The 21,878-nt window shown below is 41.2% G+C and overlaps 1 protein-coding gene across 5 annotated transcripts in view; it reads right to left on the reverse strand.

The window, feature by feature from the left end:
• The window catches only part of LOC309621152 (ferritin light chain-like), a 177,531-nt gene that overhangs the window by 49,378 nt on the left and 106,275 nt on the right, over positions 1-21,878 (reverse strand). For 3 of the 5 annotated variants that reach the window (XR_014239768.1, XR_014239769.1, XR_014239770.1), the window contains one exon: positions 9,520-13,178. The exons of the other annotated variants lie outside the window; for them this stretch is intronic. The gene's annotated coding sequence lies outside the window, so the exon portion shown is untranslated. Of the gene's footprint in view, positions 1-9,519; positions 13,179-21,878 lie in introns of those variants that run through there. 5 annotated transcript variants of the gene reach the window in all.

Genomic DNA, 21,878 nt, shown 5'->3' on the forward strand with positions numbered 1-21,878 from the left:
TCCGCGGCATGTGGCATCTTCCCAGACCAGGGCTCGAACCCGTGTCCCCTGCATTGGCAGGCAGATTCTCAACCACTGCGCCACCAGGGAAGCCCCCAACTTTTCATCTTAAGAAGACATTATTTATATTGTCAGGAATAAAGAAAACAGGGAAGGAAGATTTAGTATTGATATTAATTTTTCCAAAGCTATTTTATCTCCTGTTTCTTTTTACCCTTTCCTCCCTCACTCCCTTTCCTATGTAACTACTGTAATGACAGAGATTAACAAAAACTCCAGCAATGACCCTTGGGTTGCTGGTGTAGTAGATCCTATCGACTTAATTAATATAACTAGTCAAAGAGTTCCTTTCTTCCAGGCTTTCTCCACTGTAACACTGGAAGTAAAAACACCATGTGATTACACTGCAATGATTTCCATGTAGGGGAAGAATTATCATTTGTTTTCTTTTTTTCTGCAGTGATGTTTCTAGGAACTTTAGAAAAATAATTCAATGTCAGATATTTCGAACAAATATTGTGCTAACAATTTGACTATCGTAACACCCCCAGGCAGAAAGATCTGCGCAGATTAGCATGGCAATGCCTCATTAGAGCTCCTACACAAATAAGTGACCCTAGAACTTCAGTTAAAATGGTGAGGGCCTCTTGGTCCAATGCCAAAGTTCCAAGGCAAATCTTCTCATATGATAAAAAGGAATGAAGAATACATACAGAGAGGGTGTCCAGAACACATTCATTTTTGGGCATTTTTGTCTTGGACAATTCTCATCAATGGAGATGCGCTGCAGCATGTCTTCAGACATGGTGCTACTCAGCAATTTTGCAGGATTGATGACAAATATGAAAGGTCATATCAAAGAATGGAAAACCGGTCAAGTCACAACGATTGGACACCTACAACCAGGAACACTATATACTGACATGCAAGTTGTACTCTGTGCAAAGGTCTCAGGTAAAAGGTGTGAGTAAGGGTTAAAACCTGGTCTGCACTTCAGATACCAAGGCTTGTGCCTCCTTATAGGCCTTACAGCCAGAGGGAAGGAATGACATTTTTGTAAGTTGTCCAGCAAGAGGGGACGCTTTTCAGTGTTTTATAAACCTGAATAGGTGCTTTGTTTTAAGTCACACAAAGGACCAGTATCTGGTAGGGGTAGACCTACTTTCAGTCATTTACATCAGGAATTTTTTTCAATATCAGCTTGTACTTGATTAAAAGGAGACACATAGGGACATTTCAGTGATACTTTTGCAGTTTGCCTCAGTTTCTGCCACAGTTTCAATGATATATTGCTTTGCCATTGTGAAACCTTCCTGAAGCCCTTAATTTAAGTGCTGATGCACTGTAATATTGGGAATGGAAATGAAAGTATCTGCACTTTTGTGTGGCAAACACATGACACAGATCACTGAGGCAGGAATTTGCAACCAACTCTGCAGTTCTTTAATATTTTAAAGTAATTCATCCCTAATAATTATCCAGTAAATTTAATATCAATTATTGATAAAAGAATCGTGGTCAGAACAAATGGAAGTGCATTCCTTTATATGGACTAAATCTTTTCACAGTTTGAACAGTGCCTGAATTGTATCAATGACACTGGACTTAGTTTCTAATCCATGTTTTTGTGAAACTCATTCCCAGAGACAATGCAAGTACAACAGCTGCCTTCTGGAGCAAAATCGTTAGGCAAGTGAATTCTTAAACTGGAATGAGGCTTAGAAACGATCCAGATCATCCCTTCATTTTACAAAAGAAGGAAACAGGAAATAACAACAAAATGTTCCTAGGACAGAAAGATATTCTACAGGGAGGGATAATGCATGTGTTCAACACCCCTCTGCAAACTATCTGGGATCCTACAAATGTAGCCACTTGACTTGATTTACTTCAATGGCTGAATGGGGAATAGGAAACTGGCTGGTCCAGGACTTGGATTCTATGAGGCCAACAGATGAGAGGAGAGTTCACACCTAAGCAGAGATCGATACAGATTTCAGGGATGTGAACAGTGATCCAAAAAGCATTCATGTAGTAGACGCTGTTGGTGTCTCATCCAGATGTCTATTATCCGGAGTTCGCCTACCCCCCAGCTGCTGTCAGGGTTGGATACTAATGGCTCACAGCTGCCCCTTTTGCTACCCTCAGCCATCAGGAACCACTTAGCCCAGGAGGTTACACTCTCAACCCTCATCCCACACTACTGTCAGTCTACAGTCAATGAGTAACTGATAGAGAGGTGTACAAAAACTTGGCTCTCATCCCTCTAGGCAGGACCAACCCTGTGGTGAAATTCATGCTCCAGAGTTTCTCTGGGGATTAGGCTGAAGCCAGTATCTGTTTGAGACCACATCCTTGGTTAGCTTCCCCTGATGCTTAACCTCCTTCCCTCGCTTCCCTTCTCCTGAGAGTGTTTCCTCAGTAAATCATTTGCACAGGAATCCCCAACTCAGGCTCTGCTTCTAGGGAATCTGATCTAAGAAGATCCATGAATAAGATTTTTCAGAGGTGTGCACTGTACTGCTGATTCTTCAGGCACCAAGGGAGGAGTAAGAAGATAAGAGGCCATTAGACGAATGGTGGAGAGCTCGTGCTTAAGCAAGCAAAAACTTTTCTGGTTACCAGGATCAGTCTTCCTTAAGAAGGAAGCAGAACATTATAAATAACAAACATTATTTTCCTGTCACATGTTGAAATTCATAATGAGGAATTTATTAGCTACATGGAATAGGAGACCAATTTGCTTTCCCCAGAGAAGAGTACACCTGAGTTAACTGACAATATTGCGGGTTTATTTCCGTCACAGTTAAACACCTTTATAGGTCGGCAACTCTGGCAGCTGGTCTGCCCTTTGCATTGCCTTCCTCACTTCCCCCAAAGCTTCTTATTCAGCAGGTCTGGACTGGGGCCTGGAAATCTGCATTTTAACACGTTCCCACGGATGCCAATGCTGCCAGCCCAGGGACCACACTCGGAGAATCATTGGTATGAGGTAATTCTAAAGAATTATTTGAGGTGTCTTTATCCCCACATCCATAAAGCACCACCATAAAGCATTTGACATAACCCAGATCCTCTGACTATTAATCTGTCTTTGGAGCCGCTGAGGCCTGGGTTTTATCCCTCCTCTGCTATATAACAGCCATCTAATCCTACTTTCCTTATCTGTAAAATGAGGATAATAATGCCCATCTCATAGTGTTGCTGAAAGGATTAAATGAATTAACATATATAAGAGTATTTGGCTTAAAGCAAGTGCTAAATAAATATTAGCCCCCTTTTATTTGATTGATTGTTTCTAATACTTTATGTTTTTTCTTTGGCCCTTTATAACAAAATTATATCCCGCCATCAGAAACACTGAGTAGAATAGCTGGTGTCCAAAAAAGGGCAAAGAATGAGTTTGTCTTCCGAAGTTGGCAGAACCCAGCAGCTGATGCTTCAGTTGAGCCATCTCTTTCTAGAAGCCGCTTTGTGAATACCTATGCTACCCAGGTGAGTGGCCTGGCTCCTTGCCAAACCGAATCATGGAAGCAAACAAGTACAAAAATCTAATCAAAGTGACAACTCCTTTTTTTTCAAATTTAATTTTATTTATTTATTTTTTATACAGCAGGGTTTTTTTTAAAGTTTATTTATTTTTGGCTGCATTGGGTCTTTGTTGCTGCACGCAGGCTTTCTCTAGTTGTGGTGAGCAGGGGCTACTCTTCGTTGTGGTGCGCAGGCTTCTCATTGGGGTGGCTTCTCTTGTTGCGGAGCACGGGCTCTAGGCGCGCGGGCTTCAGTAGTTGTGGTGCACGGGCTCAGTAGTTGTGGCTTGCAGGCTCTAGAACGCGGGCTCAGTGTTGTGACGCACGGGCTTAGTTACTCTGCGGCATGTGGGATCTTCCTGTCCCCGGGCTCGAACCCGTGTCCCCTGCATTGGCAGGCGGATTCTTAACCACTGCGCCACCAGGGAAGTCCCTGCAGGTTCTTATTAGTTATCTATTTTACACATATTACTGTATATATGTCAATCCCAATCTCCCAATTCGTCCCCCCTCCCCCTCCCCCTTTCCCCCCTTGGTGTCCATACATTTGTTCTCTTCATCTGTGTGTCTATTTCTGCCTTGCAAACCAGTTCATCTGTACCATTTTTCTAGATTCTACATATATGCATTAATATACGATATTTGTTTTTCTCTTTCTGACTTACCTCACTCTGTATGACAGTCTCTACAAATGACCCAATTTGTTCCGTTTTATGGCTGAGTAATATTCCATGGTATATATATGTACCACATCTTCTTTATCCATTTGTCTGCTGATGGGCATTTAGGTTGCTTCCATGACCTGGCTATTGTAAATAGTGCTGCAATGAACATTGGGGTGCATGTGTCTTTTTGAATTATGGTTTTCTCTGGGTATATGCCCAGTAGTGGGATTGCTGGGTCATATGGTAATTCTACTTTGAGTTTTTTCAGGAACCTCCATATTGTTCTCCATAGTGGCTGTATCCATTTACATTCACACCAGCAGTGCAAGAGGGTTCCCTTTTCTCCACACCCTCTCCAGAATTTGTTGTTTGTAGATTTTCTGATGATGCCCATTCTAACTGGTGTGAGGTGATACTTCATTGTAGTTTTTTTTTAATTCAATTATTTTATTTTATTTTATTTTTTTAACATCTTTATTGGAGTATAATCGCTTTACGACGTTGTGTTAGTTTCTGCTGTATAACAAAGTGAATCAGCTATGCGTATACATATATCCCCATATCCCCTCCCTCTTGCGTCTCCCTCCCACCCTCCCTATCCCACCCCTCTAGGTGGACACAAAGCACCGAGCTGATCTCTCTGTGCTATGCGTTTGCTTCCCACTAGCTATCTATTTTACATTTGGTAGTGCATACATGTCCATGCCACTCTCTCACTTCGTCCCAGCTTACCCTCCCCCTCCCCATGTCCTCAAGTCCATTCTCTACGTCTGCGTCTTTATTCCTGTCCTGCCCCTAGGTTCTTCAGAACCATTTTTTTCTTTTTTAGATTCCATATATATGTGTTAACATACGGTATTTGTTTTTCTCTTTCTGACTTACTTCACTCTGTATGACAGACTCTAGGTCCATCCACTTCACTACAAATAACTCACTTTCGTTTCTTTTTATGCTTGAGTAATTTTTTTTTATGCCTGAGTAATATTCCATTGCCACATCTTCTTTATCCATTCATCTGTCAGTGGACACTTTGGTTGCTTCCATGTCCTGACTATTGTAAATAGAGCTGCAATGAACATTGTGGTACATGACTCGTTTTGAATTATGGTTTTCTCAGGGTATATGCCCAGTAGTGGGATTGCTCGGTTGTATGGTAGTTCTATTTTTAGTTTTTTAGGGAACCTCCATACTGTTCTCCATAGTGGCTGTATCCATTTACATTTCCACCAACAGTGCAAGAGGGTTTCCTTTTCTCCACACCCTCTCCAGCATTTACTGTTTGTAGATTTTTTGATGATGGCCATTCTGACCAGTGTGAGGTGATACCTCATTGTAGTTTTGATTTGCATTTCTCTAATAATTAGTGATGTTGAGTAGCTTTTCATGTGTCTCTTGGTCATCTGTGTGTGTTCTTTGGAGAGATGTCTATTTAGGTCTTCTGCCCATTTTTGGATTGGGTTGTTTGTTGTTTTCATATTGAGCTGCATGTGCTGTTTATATATTTTGGAGATTACTCCTTTGTCCGTTGATTTGTTTGCAAATATTTTCTCCCATTCTGAGGGTTGTCTTTACGTCTTGTTTGTAGTTTCCTTTGCTGTGCAAAAGCTTTTAAGTTTCATTAGGTCCCATTTGTTTATTTCTGTTTTTATTTCCATTACTCTAGGAGGTGGGTCAAAAAAGATCTTGCTGTGATTTACGTCAAAGAGTGTTCTTCCTATGTTTTCCTCTAAGAGTTTAATAGTGTCTGGTCTTACATTTAGGTCTTTAATCCATTTTGAGTTTATTTTTGTGTATGGTGTTAGGGAGTGTTCTAATTTCATTCTTTTACATGTAGCTGTCCAGTTTTCCCAGCACCACTTACTGAAGAGACTGTCTTTTCTCCATTGTACATCCTTGCCTCCTTTGTCATAGATTAGTTGACCATAGGTCCGTGGGTTTATCTCTGGGCTTTCTATCCTGTTCCATTGATCTATATTTCTGTTTTTGTGCCAGTACCATATTGTCTTGATTACTGTAGCTTTGTAGTATAGTCTGAAGTCAGGGAGTCTGATTCCTCCAGCTCCGTTTTTTTCCGTCAAGATTGCTTTGGCTATTCGGGGTCTTTTGTGTCTCCATACAAATTTTAAGATTTTTTGTTTTAGTTCTGTTAAAAAAATGTCATTGGCTATTTGATAGGAATTGCATTGAATCTGTAGATTGCTTTGGGTAGTATAGTCACTTTCACAATATTGATTCTTCTAATCCACAAACATGGTATATCTCTCCATCTGTTTGTGTCATATTTGATTTCTTTCATCAGTGCCTTATAGTTTTCTGAGTACAGGTCTTTTACCTCCTTAGGTAGGTTTATCCCTAGGTATTTTATACTTTTTGTTGTAATGGTGAATGGGATTGTTTCCTTAATTTCTCTTTCGGATCTTTCATTGTCAGTGTATAGGAATGCAAGAGATTTCTGTGCATTAATTTTGTATCCTGCAACTTTACCAGATTCATTGATTAGCTCTAGTAGTTTTCTGGTGGCATTTTAGGATTATCTATGTATGGTATCATGTCATCTGCAAACAGTGACAGTTTTACTTCTGATTGCTGTGGCAAGGATTTCAAAACTATGTTGAATAATAGTGGCGAGAGTGGACATCCTTGTCTTATTCCTGATCTTAGAGGAAATGCTTTCAGTTTTTCACCATTGAGAATGATGTTTGCTGTGGTTTTGTCATATATGGCCTTTATTATGTTGAGGTAGGTTCCCTCTATGCCCACTTTCTGTAGAGTTTTTATCATAAATGGGTGTTGAATTCTGTCAAAAGCTTCTTCTGCATCTATTGAGATGATCATAAGGTTTTTATTCTTCAATTTGTTAATATGGTATATCACATTAATTGATTTGCATATATTGAAGAATCCTTGCATCCCTAAAGTGACAACTCTTTTGCTTAGGAAAGCATGACAGGAATGTACATTTATGTGAAATAAATCTGAGGCACTTGGCAATTGTCAGACTTGGGGTCTAGCTGATAAAAGGGGAAAGGGATTAGGAAGAACCCATCAGGGTTTATTTATCTTTGAGGCTAGAACTGCTTAAAGGAAGAAATTTTCAAATTGTTCTTAAGGCAGCAGTTCTTAAATGTTTTGTTCTCAGGACCTCTTTATACTCTCATAAATTATAAAGATCTCAAAGATATTTGTTTATATGGTATATATCTATCAGTATATATCACATTAGAAATTAAAACTGAGAAATTTTCAAAATATTTATATATTATTTAAAGCTAACAATAGTAAACCTATAATATTTTATGAAAATAACTATATTTTCCAAAACAAAGTTAATGAATAGAGTGGATGACATTGATTTGTATTTTTGCATGCCTGCCTTAATAGAAGACAGCTGTGTTCTCATATCTGTTTCTGCTTTCCATCCGTGGTACTATGTTGGTTTGAAGTACAGGAAGACTATACAGCCTCACAGATATAAGTAGTTAAAAAGGGAAGTAGCTTTTTCAAATAATCATGAATATTCTTGGATGTTACACTGAAACTCTACAAGTGATAGCTCCTTAAAGATTAGTTGCAGTGTGGAATCTGAAATCACATCAAGAACTTTTCTACACTGTTACATAAAACTTCACTTTGAATAAATCTTTTGCCCATGTGTGATTCTACATTGGTCATTTGGAAAATATTAGTTCACTGAATTATGCAGATCTTCCAAATGATGGCACATTACATTATGTAAAATTTAAAAATCGCATTTGTTAATACCACCACTGCTATGGTCTGAATGTTTGTGTGCCCCCAGAATGCATATGTTAAAATCCTAGCACCCAAAGATTATGGTATTAGGACATGGGATCTTTGGTAAGCACTTAAGTCATGAGGGTGCACTTAAGTCATGAGGGTAAGCACTTAAGTCATGAATGAGATTAGTGTCTTATAAAAGGGACTGCCCAGAGTTCCCTAGCCCCTTGCACCAGGTAAGGACACAGCTAGAAGACGCTATGAAACAGGAATAGGGTCCTCACCAGAACACAACTGTACTGGCACCTTTATCTTGAACTTCCCAACCTCCAGGACTGTGGGAAGTAAATGTCTGCTGTTTATAAGTCATCCAGTCTATGGTATTTTGTTTACGGCAGCCCGAATGGGCTAAGACAACCACCTATCTCATTAGAAAAATCTTTAAGTATTGCCAAGAAGATAAAAATTTTACACAATTCTAATTTTCTCTTGAAAGCTCAAATTTTATCTTTGGCAACAAATTCTGTCAGTTACTTTGCTTGAAGTGAAAGGTTCACCTTGTTCATTTTCAAGATGTCTGCTAGAAGACCTAAATAGACATTTCTCCAAAGAAGATATACAGATGGCCTACAGACACATGAAAGAATGCTCAACATCATTAATCATTAGAGAAATGCAAATCAAAACTACAATGAGATATCATCTCACACCGGTCAGAATGGCCATCATCAAAAAATCTAGAAACAATAAATGCTGGAGAGGGTGTGGAGGAAAGGGAACACTCTTGCACTGTTGGTGGGAATGTAAATTGATACAGCCACTATGGAGAACAGTATGGAGGTTCCTTAAAAAACTACAAATAGAACTACCATACGACGCAGCAATCCCACTACTGGGCATATACCCTGAGAAAACCATAGGTCAAAAAGAGTCATGTACCAAAATGTTCATTGCAGCTCTATTTACAATAGCCAGGACATGGAAGCAACCAAAGTGTCCATCATCGGATGAATGGATAAAGAAGATGTGGCACATATATACAATGGAAAATTACTCAGCCATAAAAAGAAATGAAATGGAGGTATTTGTAATGAGGTGGATGGAGTTAGAGTCTGTCATACAGAGTGAAGTAAGTCAGAAAGAGAAAAACAAATACAGTATGCTAACACATATATACGGAATCTAAGGGAAAAAAAAAAAAAAGGCCATGAAGAACCTAGTGGCAAGACGGGAATAAAGACACAGACCTACTAGAGAATGGACTTGAGGATATGGGGAGGGGGTGGGGTGAGATGTGACAGGGTAAGAGAGTGTCATGGACATATATACACTACCAAATGTAAAATAGATAACTAGTGGGAAGCAGCCGCATAGCACAGGGAGATCAGCTCGGTGCTTTGTGACCACCTAGAGGGGTGGGATGGGGAGATGGGGAGGGTGGGAGGGAGGGAGATGCAAGAGGGAAGAGAAATGGGAACATATTGTATATGTATAACTGATTCACTTTGTTATAAAGCAGAAGCTAACACACCATTGTAAGGCAATTATACTTCAATGAAGATGTTTAAAAAAAAAAAAAAAAGATGTCTGCTAAATACCCAAGTCCAAATGACCATAGTTTGTCAGTTTTTTTAAAATTAAAACTTGTGTACCATGCAAGGGGCTTCCCTGGCGGTGCAGTGGTTAAGAATCTGCCTGCCAATGCAGGGGACACAGGTTCGAGCCCTGGTCCGGGAAGATCCCACATGCCATGGAGCAACTAAGCCTGTGCGCCACAATTACTGAGCCTGTACTCTAGAGCCCGCGAGCCGCAACTACTGAGCCCACGTGCTGCAGCTACTGAAGCCCGCGTGCCTAGAGCCCATGCTCCACAAGAGAAGCCACCGCAATGAGAAGCCTGTGCACTGCAACTAAGAGTAGCTCCCACTCGCCGCAACTAGAGAAAGACCACGCAGCAACGAAGACCCAACACAGCCGAAAATAAATAAAATAAATAAATGTAAACAAGCAAACAAACAAACAAAAAACTCGTGTACCATGCAAAAGGCAGCTAGTTCAACACACAACTGAAAGAACTGCATATGTTCTTATCTTCAACATATCATCATATTTTGTTATCCAACAGAAAGGCTTAATGCTTACTTCTCATGTCATCACACAGAATATTAAAGAGACATGTACTCAAGGGTTGAAATTTAATATTAATAATTTTTACTGCTTCATCAAGGACATTAATAAGTGAATCTGGCTTTTTTAAAAGAACTGTCTGGATGTGACAGTGAAGAATAAAATGACTTTTGGTTCTACTGCCTTGATTTGTGTTATGGTGTCAGCGGTCTTACCCACCATTCCTTTTGTACCATTTGCTGATGTTGCTGGTCCAGGGACCACCCATTGTGAGGCAAGGTCCTATACTGCCTTCAGGGATACAAGCGAGGCCAAGTGGGAAGAACTCTGGAACATCCATTCCTGATTTAACCAGAACAGCTGACTCTACTCTGATTTTATCTGTAATATTTAGTAGCATCCCCCCAAAAGATTCTCATGAAAAATAAAAAGTTTACGACTCACTTCTATAAAGCAAGTCTTGGGTGCACTATGAACAAAAATCCATTTCATTCATCCTATGCATACTGAGCCATCTATTGTTTTGACCCCCAGTTTTGTGCCAGGCACTGTGTTGTATGCTGGGGGTATAGTAATTGACAAGACATGATCCCTGCCCTCATGGTGTTTATAGTCTAGTAGGGGAGACAGACAACCACATGGAAATAGATATTGTGATAGGAGCTGGGAGGGAAACAAACAGGACGCTCTAATAGAGAATAAAGGGACAAAAGGAAGAGTACACATTTGGATCAGTAGTTCTCAGACTTCAGTGAGTATCAGAATCACCTGGAGAGCTAATAAAGAATACAGAGGCCCTGGCTTATGGAAATAGGGAGGGGCCGGGTATCTGTAGTTTTACCAAGTGATTTTCCAAAATTTAAGTAGTGCTGCTATAAATACAGTGCCCAGAGAAAGCCTTTCTGAGAAGGTGACCTTAAAACTGAATCCTAAGTGATGAGAATAATTGGGGGGGCCCAGGCTTTTCATTGGATTTGGAGCAGATTTGTCTGAGGTGATGGCAGTTCTTCTACAGCTATAGGTTGAGCCATAGGGCTGGTAAGTTCATTTACTGCTTAAGTGAGCCCATTCCATTTATTATTACCAAATTGTTTTATCCCTGAAGTGAATAACTACAAGTTCCTATAACAAACCTGTTTTATGAGCAGAAGTATTACACTAGACATTTTGTGTTTACAAGTCTTATCATAGAACATCTCTCTGAAGATCTCATCTCACTAACAAGGAACAGAGCACATATCTTAATGTTTAAAAACTTATGTTCTTACTGGCTATTTTTCCAACAGTGCCTTTTCACATGGTCACTAGAATTTAAATGTCCTCTGAGTTCTCTTAGTTATCTCACTGAGAGTTGTACAAATATGACATTTTGAATTAATTCTCAAAGTGCTTATGCTAATAAGATTAGCTCCCCTCAAGACTTTTCATTAAATATAACTGTAAAAATTACATTTCTTTAACTAAGGTTAGTAAAAGAAATTAAGGTATTTAATTTCTGATCCCCATATAATTAAGTGAAGAATGGAGAAGATTATTCCAGCTAGAGGGAGTAGCGTACAGGTTGGTCCTGCGGTGAAAAAGTGCTTGGCTTCTTCAAGGAAATGGAAGAAGGTGAGTATAGCTAGAGTTTAGTGAGCAAGGGAGAGAGAAGCACAAGACAAGTCTGGAAAGTTCAAGAGGGGTTAGCTCATGTAGGCCTTTGAGGCCAAAGCAAGAATTTTGGGTTTTATTCTAAGCACAATGGGAAGCCATTGATAGGACATATCCATTAGGAGTGTTCTGTGAAGACAGCTATGAGTCGACTGTATTGTAAAATAGTGTCATTGTACATGAATATACTGTTAGCTGGTTTATTCATCAATCTCTTAGATATTTGGTTGATATGAGTTCGTCCTCAAAGTCTTTGCAACTGCTGACAAACCAGTAAAATGGCATTTCCACAGCTTTAAAGCTGAGAACCAAATGGCTGACTGAATTTGAGCCATTTAAGAATCTACAAATCTTCAACTTGTTTATAAAAGGAGGACCCTGGAAGACAAATGTTGACAGAGTTAGCTCCAGATTCCTAAGCTCCATTATATTGGCTCATGTTTCAGTCCATCTTTTTATTTCTCTTTTGTTAATTCTTGCCCTCCTCTGTTTCTCTGTATTCACCTTCCTACTAGTCTTCCAATGTCTTACATTCCCTCAAACTCCCTGTCTTCTTCCTGGAGCAAGTGGAACTTGAGATCACATCTTAAGTGCACTATACCCTAAGGGATAAGATGTTAAAAAAAAAAAAAAAAAGAATATGGGCGATTCAAATGCTCCCTCTCCCCTTATTAGTTGGATGATCTTGGCTACGTCCTATAACATATCTGAGCCTCAGATTCCTCAACAGTAAATGGAGGATAATAACAGTGCCTACTTACAGAAATAAATGTGCAAGTCCAGGGAAAATAGTGCATGGCCTACTACATAGAACATGCTCAGAAACGCTACTAACACATCTTTAAGTTCCTAATTAAATTTTCCATTTATATTGTCATCTCACATTTTGAGCTCTTTCAGTTCAAGGAGTATATAATTTATTTTCAAATCTACCATGCCACTTTTCATCCTGCTGTTACTCTATAGGTAATTTGCTGTCTCCTTAATACAACTATGAAATGCCACAGGAGTTCAGAGAAGGGAGAAAATACCTGATAAGGGAACCCCTCAGGTCAGTGGATGGATGTCTATCATAGAAGGCAGGTTGGCAGGTTGGCAGGTCTGTGAGCAAATGTGTGAGATTGGAATTCTTATTTGATGGTCAGTAAATAGTCTGTATTGTTTGAAATGGAGGATTTGTGTGTGAAAGTATTTGGAAAAGTATGTTGGTGTAAAACTGAGGAGCGCCTTCACCAAAAAGCTACTAAGTTTGGGATTTTCCCTGCAGGCTTTGGGGAGCCATTGAATAGTGTGGCAGGAGAGAGGAACATAATGAAAGCAGTGTTTCATCAAGATTGATATGGTGATACTGTGTAGATTTATTTGGGAAACCAGTCTTGTGGCTATTCTGTTCCCTGAACAAGAGCAGCAGTTGTGGAAATGGAAGCCTTCATCCAAGAGAAAACTGACAGGACTTGGCAACTTGAATCTAAAAGTGAAAGAAAGAGAATAAACTCTTTGAACTTGAAATTACAATGAAACATACAAAAGCAGGTCATTTCACCTCTTTGCCTTAATAGTTTTATCTTTAAAGCAGTGTTAATAAAATATAATCTCTTAGCTTCACAGGGGTGAGAAGAACTTAAGCAAGATACTTGGTGTGAAGCATAAATGATAATAGATGCAAGGACCCATAGCCATTTACCTAGCACAAAGAAAGCAATTAATAAACATTTGTTCATTTTTAATTATTGTGAATTAAAATAATTTAGAAATAGAGCCCCACAGACAAATCAAGGCAGTTTTATAGGGTAAGAATAGTTAAGGGAAAGGATTAAAGGAGATGATGGAGCTATAATTCTTGTCTTCAAATCCTGATTTACAGATTAAAAGATCAAACAGACATATTTCCTGTTCATGGATCTGAGAGTAGAATAAAGTAGGGAAACTACTTAGTTATAATTATTAATGGCTTTCTTGTCCTTCCTCTTTCATCAGTAAAAGCCCAAAAACAGCAGAACCTTATCAATGTAAACATCGCTGTTTCTCTGACCTAACAAAGTCCAAGTTGTTTGATAATTAAATTATTAATCCTTTAAATACCACTGAGAAGTTATACACATTTAAGTAAGAATGGACAGTTATTCTCAGTAATAAAATGCATGATCCATTCCTTCCTCTGGAGCTAACCTCTTCTCTGGTCCCTGAAGGCCATTTCCCTCTTTGTACCACTTCAATTTGGGCCATAGACCAGACTTTCAGTTTCCAAGAATCATTTCCAGTGCCTTTTCTAAGGGCCTTTATAATTATAAAACTTCTTTTGTTGTCTCTATAGGTGTGCTTCCAAAGAACCAAGAATGCTGTAATAAATAGTCAGTAAAAAAAATCTACATCACAACCTTGTGTATCCAGTCGGGTAAAACCGTCCCAAGCTTTTTAAGGGGTTCTGAGAGCACTGACATGCCTTTTCCCTGACTGATGATGGCTCAGTTAGTCTTACTTAAAAGTGGAAAATGCCCACCAGAATGACCAAAATTTAAAGGAATTACGATACCTACTGTCTGTGAGGCCAGGATAGGATAGGGAACAGCTAGAACTCTGACACTTTACTGATGGGAGTGAAAACTGGTAGTGCAACCACACTGCAGAACTATTGGGCAATATCTAGCAAAGCTGAACACACATATTTCACTGACCCAGCAGTTTCACTCCTGGATATGCACTAATGAGAAATGAGTACTTATGTCCATTAAAAGACATCTTCAAGAATCCATAGCAGCTTTTTTCATAATAGCCCCAACCTGGCAACAACTCTAATATCCGTCAACAGTAGAATGGGCCAGTAAATGATAAGATAACCATGCAATGGAATACTACACAACAGTGCAAATAAATGAAGTACAGCCACCCACAAAAACATGGATGAATCTCAGACATAATGCAGAGTGGAAGAAGCCAGACACAAAGGAGCCCATGAAGTTTAAGGACAGGCAAAATTCATGTATGGTTATAGAAGTCAGAATAGTGGTTACTTTTATGTGCGGGGGTGGGGTGCTGACTGGGAAGGAACACAAGGGAGCCTTCTGGGAGCCCTGGAAATGTTCTATATCTTGACCTGATTGGTGGTCACATGGGTGTATGTAAAAATTTATTGAGCTGTTCTTTCAAACTTTGTGCACTTTGAACTATGTAAATTTCATCTCAATTAAAATTATAAATAAAGTACTTATATTTTTAAACATTAAAAAAGGTAGGGGAATCCAACACACAGGGATCACATGAGTTGTGCAAGATCATCCTTTGCCTGGATTTGGAAATGTATTCCACTACACTGCTTCAATTGCACTGCTTACCAAGGAGGAATAACATATTGAAAACATTTTATTTGATTAAAGAAATTGGGCATCTTCTTTATTAGAACAAAGTTCTGAGCCTTCTGAAATTGGTGGATTCACCAAACTTCTGCTCTGCTAAACTATGAGACAAGAGAGGGTTTCAAGATTGAAAAGCCTTTGTTGCTTCCCAATCCTACTGTTAAAACTCCCCCCAAAATGGGACTATTTTGGCTGGGATCCTTATTGTATACCCATCCAAGATATTCAGATTATCTACAATGTATATAGTACTGTACATGATATTAAGAGGATATAGGCCCCCTTTTAATGAAGAGACTATAATACATCCTTAAGGAATTTATGTGTCTTTTGAAGATGTGTTGTTTATCTTTCAGATAAAAACCCACAGCAGTCTATTCTTGTTAAATGACATCAGCAGTAAATTCTGAAAACAGGTGTTCTTAACCACCCATGCCATCCAACGAATGGACTTGAGCGGGTCCATGAGGGCCCATGAACCCTATGAAATTACACACATTTTTACATGTGCATATTAGTATTCTTTTTTGTGAAGGGAAACAAACCTTCCTGGCAGCCATGAAAATAGACCTCTCCGATCCCCTACTGCAAGGACCATAAGTGACTGATGGTCCCAGCTGCTGCACTCTGAAATGTATCATTGTGTAGATACCAAGGCCATGCTTCCCACAGCCTGCTCCAAGCCAGTGATGCAGGACTTCTCTGATGGCTCAAGGACTCCCTGATGGTCTTGCAGACTCCTTCAGAACTGTGTTGCAGTCTAAGATGCTTCCACCTAACCTTCCTACTTTCTTCCTCCCTTCTCTCTCTCCTTCACCCAGAGTCAGACCTGCTTTGAAGTATCCAGCCTCCCCCAATTCCCTCCCCATTTTCTGTCTTCGGCACTGTCCCTAAGAAATCTCTTGCATGGCTAGTTCTGTTGTGGCACCTACTTCTTAGAGGACCTGGACTACATAAGTGGCACCAGGAGCGGTCTCAGAATATAGGCAGTAAGATGTGGAGTTGGAACTTGATCATTCACTTCCCTGCAGGTGAAGATGACACTATCCTGGTTGGTAGGTGAGACACAGATAGTCCTTGGAACAAAGTAACAACTTACTTGCTAAAGATTTCATTGGTGGTGATCCCAGTGGAGGAGTCCAGGGGTCAGGGGCATGCTGGAATACCCCTCCAAAGTAAAAAACGGACCTGAATCTCACATCCCCTACCACAGAGAGGAAGCAAAGCATCTTGTAGGCCTCTTTGGGTCCTAGAGGCAGCCCATTCTACTCCTGGAATATTACTCTGGCATGGAAGACTTCCAGCTTTAAGTAAGGGCCAGAGTAGGAAAGGGTTCTGCAGCAGGTCCAGGTTATGGTACAAGCAACATTGCCACGTGGGCCATACAATCCAGCTGACCTTCTGGATACAATCCAAGGTGTTACAAGCATCAGTGGTGGAAAATGATACAGTGCGGAGCTTATGGCAAGCTCCAGTGGGAGAAAAACAATGTAGGCCCTTGGAGTCTGGAGCAAGGGCATGCCATCCACAGCAGAAAATAATATGCCCTTTAAGAAACAGGTCCTGGTAGCTTAGTGGGCCCTGGTAGAGACAAAATGTTTGATCATGAGCATCAACATGCAGCTGGAGCTACACATTATGAGTTGGGTTCTTTCTGAACTGTCAAGTCATAAAGTAAGACAGGCTTAGCATCTGTCCATAACAACATGGAAATGTTACATCCAGGATGGGGCTCAAGCAAGACCAGAGGACACAAGTTAACTGCATGAGCAGGTAGCCCAGATCCCCATGTCACCCATAAGAGTTGTACCAGTGTCCCACCAAGGCTTGAACCTGTAGACACATGGGGGGAGGGTTCTCATACAAACAACTGAAGGAGGAAGATAAAGCTCTTGCTCAGTGTGTGAGGGAAAGCTGAAAATGGATGGTGGTTACATTACATCACATTCGAGAGTGGCCCTGAATGAAAATGGGAGGGATAATCTTCCCAATGGGTGGAGCTGAAGTGGTACATCTGGTCATCCACTTCGTGTGGAAGGAACAGTGTCTGAGGTAAGAATATTTAGATTCATGGGCAGTGGCCAATGGCCTGGAAGGGAAGACTAGAAGATCAGATACAAGGAGTTCTGGGGTAGAGGCATGTGGATGGAAATATGGGAGTGGGTATAAAATGTCAAGATCTTTGTATCACACATAAATGTCCACCAGAAATCATCCATCACAGAAGAGGCACCTAACAACGAAGTAGACAAAATGACTCAGCCAGTTGACATCAGCTAGCCTTTGTCAGCAGCCACCCCAGAATTAGCACAATGGGCATATTCACGTAGTGGCCATGGTTGCCAAGATGGCCACAATAACATGGACTCCCACTTGCCAAAGCTGATCCAGTTTACTGGTGCCTCCAAATGTCCAACATGTTGGCAACAGAGACCCAAACTGAGCTCCCAGACCTGGCACTATCTCTTGGTCACTTGGTATCAAGTCAACAGCAATGAGTCCCTTCCATCTGAGAAGCATCAGTAGTTTGTCCTTGCAGGTATAGATACTTATTCTAGACTTGGGTTTACCTTTCCTGCCTGTAGAGCCTCAGCAAGTACCACAATCCAGGGGATTATGGAAGGCCTGATCTACAAGCATGGAATCCCACGCAACATGGCATCTGATCAGGGGACCCATTTTACAGCAAAGGAGGTGAGGGAGTGGGCCCATGACCATGGGCTCCACTGGTTGTATCACGCACCACACCATCCAGAGGTACCCAGCCTCATAGAACACTGGAATGGCTTTTGAAAGGAATAATTAAAGTGCCAGTTTGGGGGCAACACTCTGAAAGAAGGGGGTACTCTTCAGGACACAGTGTATATATTAAATCAGAGACCTGTATCTGATGCTGTGTATCCTAGTAGAAAAAAATACATGGATCCAGAGACCAAGGGGTGGAAGCATGAGTGGCCCCACTTACCACTGGAGGACTCTGTGCTTCCAGTCCCATCAACTCCGGGCATGACAAGGATGGTGGTCATGGTCCTCAAAGAGGGCACACTCTTGCCAGAGGATGCAGGAAAGGGTCCCATTGAACTACAAGCTATGGATACCACCAGGACACTTTGGACTCCTTGAGCCCAGGGACCAGCAGGCAAGAAGACGAGTCAATTGTGACAAGAGTAATTGGCGGTGATCATCAGGAGGTAATAGGGCTGCTTTTACATTATGGCAGCATGGAGAATGTGTGTGCTACCCAGGTGATACACTTGGGCACCTCTTCGTACTCTCTGACCCAATTATGACTGTGCGTGGGCAAGTGTAGCCACCCCAGCCTCAGAAGGATATGACTCCCAAGGGCTCAGACCTCTCAGGAATGAAGGTTTGGGTTATATAACACCATCAGGTCAAGCCAGCAAGACCTACAGAAGTGATACCTGAAGGTGAGAGAAACTTAGAATGAATAGGAGAGGAGAGAGAGGACGAGCACCAGTTGTAGCTCCAAGAGCAACTGCAGCAACAGGGGTTGTAGTTCATCCCACTGACTCCTCTTTCATGAGATTTCCCCTCAGGAAGAGTGGCCCATGGGAACCACAGAGGATCTATTCCCTGAATTTGTGTCAAGTAGCTCTGTGCAGTGCAAGGAATAGACTGGTGGCCATGAAAATGTCCCTCTGAGACCTCTGACTTTTGGGAGTGTAACTGACCAGTAGCTCCAGTGGCTTCCAGCCAGTGAGCGAGTAAGTCAGGGAAACTAAGGCAGGCGTGTTCCTGGGAGACGTGGGACTCTTCTGATGGGCGACTTTGTTTTTGTTTTTGTTTTAATTTTATTTTGATTCTTTTCTCTTTTTTTAAAATTAATTAATTAATTTATTTTTGGCTGCGTTGGGTCTTCGCCGCTGCGCGCGGGCTCTCTCCAGTTGCAGAGAGCGGGGGCCACTCTTCATTGTGGTGCGCGGGCCTCTCACTGCGGTGGCCTCTCTTGTTGCGGAGCATGGGCTCCAGGCACGCGGGCTCAGCAGTTGTGGCGCGGGCTACAGAGCGCAGGCTCAGTAGCTGCGGCGCACAGGCCCAGTTGCTCCGCGGCACGTGGGATCCTCCCGGAGGGCTCGAACCCTTGTCTCCTGCATTGGCAGGCAGATTCTTAACCACTGTGCCACCAGGGAAGCCCTGATGGGCGACTTTGGCTTGAGGACTCCCTGAGAGCCTGATTGAACTCTTAAAAGAGCGCTGAAGTCTAAGATGCTTCCACCTAACCTTCCTTCTTTCCCTCTCTCCTCTACAGGGGGTCAGATCAGATATCCTTCTCAGTCTGAGGGCTCTCCTAGCCTCCCCAGTTCCACACTCCCCTCATTTTTCCTCACAAGCTTTCAATACATTTCTTGCATGGCTAATCCCATCTTAGAGGACCTGGATCAACACAGCTTTCGTCAGATACTCTAAAAGGTCTGTGACCTAAAAAAGGTTATGACCCATTTGTGAGATGCTGAGTTTGCATTCCTGCCTTAGAAGAACCAGAACAGAATTTGGAAGAGTTCTTGACTCGGATCAATGGTCTCATTCTTGCCCTATCCTTGATCGAGGCAAATAAGATCATGCTAATGCATCTGGGAAGACGTGTCAAGCCTGGGAATAAGTTTAGGCCCAACAATGATTTCTCTTCCCTCTGGCCAGGCAGGTCACCCTTCTAACAGAATCAGCCTTATTATATAAACGACAGGGACTCAATGGGAATGTCACAAAAGCAGTTAGGCTGGAAAAATAGTTTGCCGTAAATTTACTTACTAAAATAATACATTAAAGAGAATTAAAAATCCTTCTGAATCATCCAAGTTGCAGTGCTATCATTCACTCCAAGAACTTGAAGCGTACCACAAACACAAAGGCTTTCTCTATCAGGAAAAATGCAGTGATGAGGGAAGATGATTGCAAAGCATTTCTGGAGAAAATGAAATACATACGTTTCAGGTTTTAGACAGTTAGGCTTTTTTATAAAATGTGCATTTCCCAGCCACTGTGGAGCTTTCTCCATGACATTAACCGTGTTCTGCTGGCAGGGAGCGGGACAGTATCAACCTAATAGATCTGTTACCCATGGGGGAGTGTTTCAGAGGCTGGCGACATCCTCCTCTCTTATCGGTGACAGGACTGATTCAGAGTACTCCTCCTTGACCCATTTATTCACGGGTATGTTATCAAGAATAATCTTAAGCTTTCTATTTCACAGCTTAGAATAAACTCGAGCTAAATTCATACTCTGTCCTCTTCTGTCCCACTCTTGTCCTGGTAATATTTCCTGGGTCTTTGTTCCTCCAAACAGCAAAATAGAAACCTTATTTTCTAAAATTTCAACGTCTGAAATCCCACCAGATGTCAGCCTAACTTAAAGTAACTGAAGGTATGACTCTCCTATGCGTGGGGAGAGGAGAGGCTGGAGGTGGAGCCCAGGATATAGGTGGCAGTGAAGCCTTTTTAAAAGCACAGAAAGTCCGAATTATCCTTCCTTGAGAGTGAGGTCTCTGGGGAGCACTCTGGCATTCACACAAGATAGTGTAACCGAGCAGGACCCTACGGAGCCTTCCCAGAGCAGGACTCCTCCCGCTCCACGTCCTCCACCTGCCTTTTGTCTGTAGAAAAGCTTTAGGCAAAGAATAAGTTTAATCACTAACACAACATTGTAAATCAACTATACGCCAATGAAAATTAATTTAAAATTAAAAAAAGAATAAGTTGAATCAGAGAAGTGAGAAAATGCAGAAAGAAAGGAAGACAATAAAGCAAGACGGAAGAATAATAATTTAGCCATTAAACAAAGTCAAGGACCTTTAGTTCCTCCTCAAGGGCTATAGATAATCGTCGGAGCCAAATCCTGTGAGCTGTTTTGCAGATACTGAAACCCCCAGGTGGAAGAAGTTAACTGTCTGCTGCCCACAAGCACGCAGACCCCAGACCAGCTGGAACCAGAAGGTTGATGATGTTGACTCACAATTACCTCACCACCAACCAATCAGAAGGATGTTCACGAGCTGATCACATACCACACAACCCCCCTCCCTCACCCTGTCTTTAAAAACCTTTCCCTGAAAGCCTTTCAGGGAGTTTGGGGAGTTGGGGTCTTTTAAGCACTAGCTGCTCTGGACTCCTTGCTTGGTGCCCTGCAATAAACACTGCACTTTCCTTCACCACAACCTGGTGTCAATAGACTGGCTTTACTGCACACAGGCAAGTGGACCCAAGTTTGGTTCGGTAACAGTATTAAGATGAAGAAACTGCTGGAACATCAGTAGGGTGATCAGATATTCCCCTCATTCTTATATCCGTAGCTGATCCAGTTGCCAAAATCATCTGGGCATTCTTTTAAGCACAAAAATTTACTGGACGTCCATGCCAACTCTGCCATTTAATTAATCAGGAGACCCAATTCACCAAGTGACCCTAGAGCAAGCATCTAATCTCTTGCACCTAAATTCATCCATTTGTAAAACTAAGATAATATTACTTATCTCTTCCTCATTCCATAGGTTCTGATGAAGGGGAAAGATGATCCAATTTTAATTGAATCAGGTTATAATGGTCAAGATAAAGTGTCAAATGTGTGATTCATGGCAATCTTTCAACATTATTCATGTTAGTTTTGCATTCACCAAAAGAAAACTTAGTAGCTCTGACAGACTCTGAAGGTGCAGCTTCAAACATCCTTTGAGTACCTTGACCAGGAAAGGCACAAAACATCACTACAGGAGTTAATATTACTAGTTCAAACACAACAATATTAATATTATAAAACCATTCCTCACGTGGTGTTGTTTTTGAAAGAATGTATTTCATAG

Source organism: Balaenoptera borealis, assembly GCF_965194805.1.
Source record: "Balaenoptera borealis genome assembly, chromosome: X".
Lineage (NCBI taxonomy): Eukaryota > Metazoa > Chordata > Mammalia > Artiodactyla > Balaenopteridae > Balaenoptera > Balaenoptera borealis.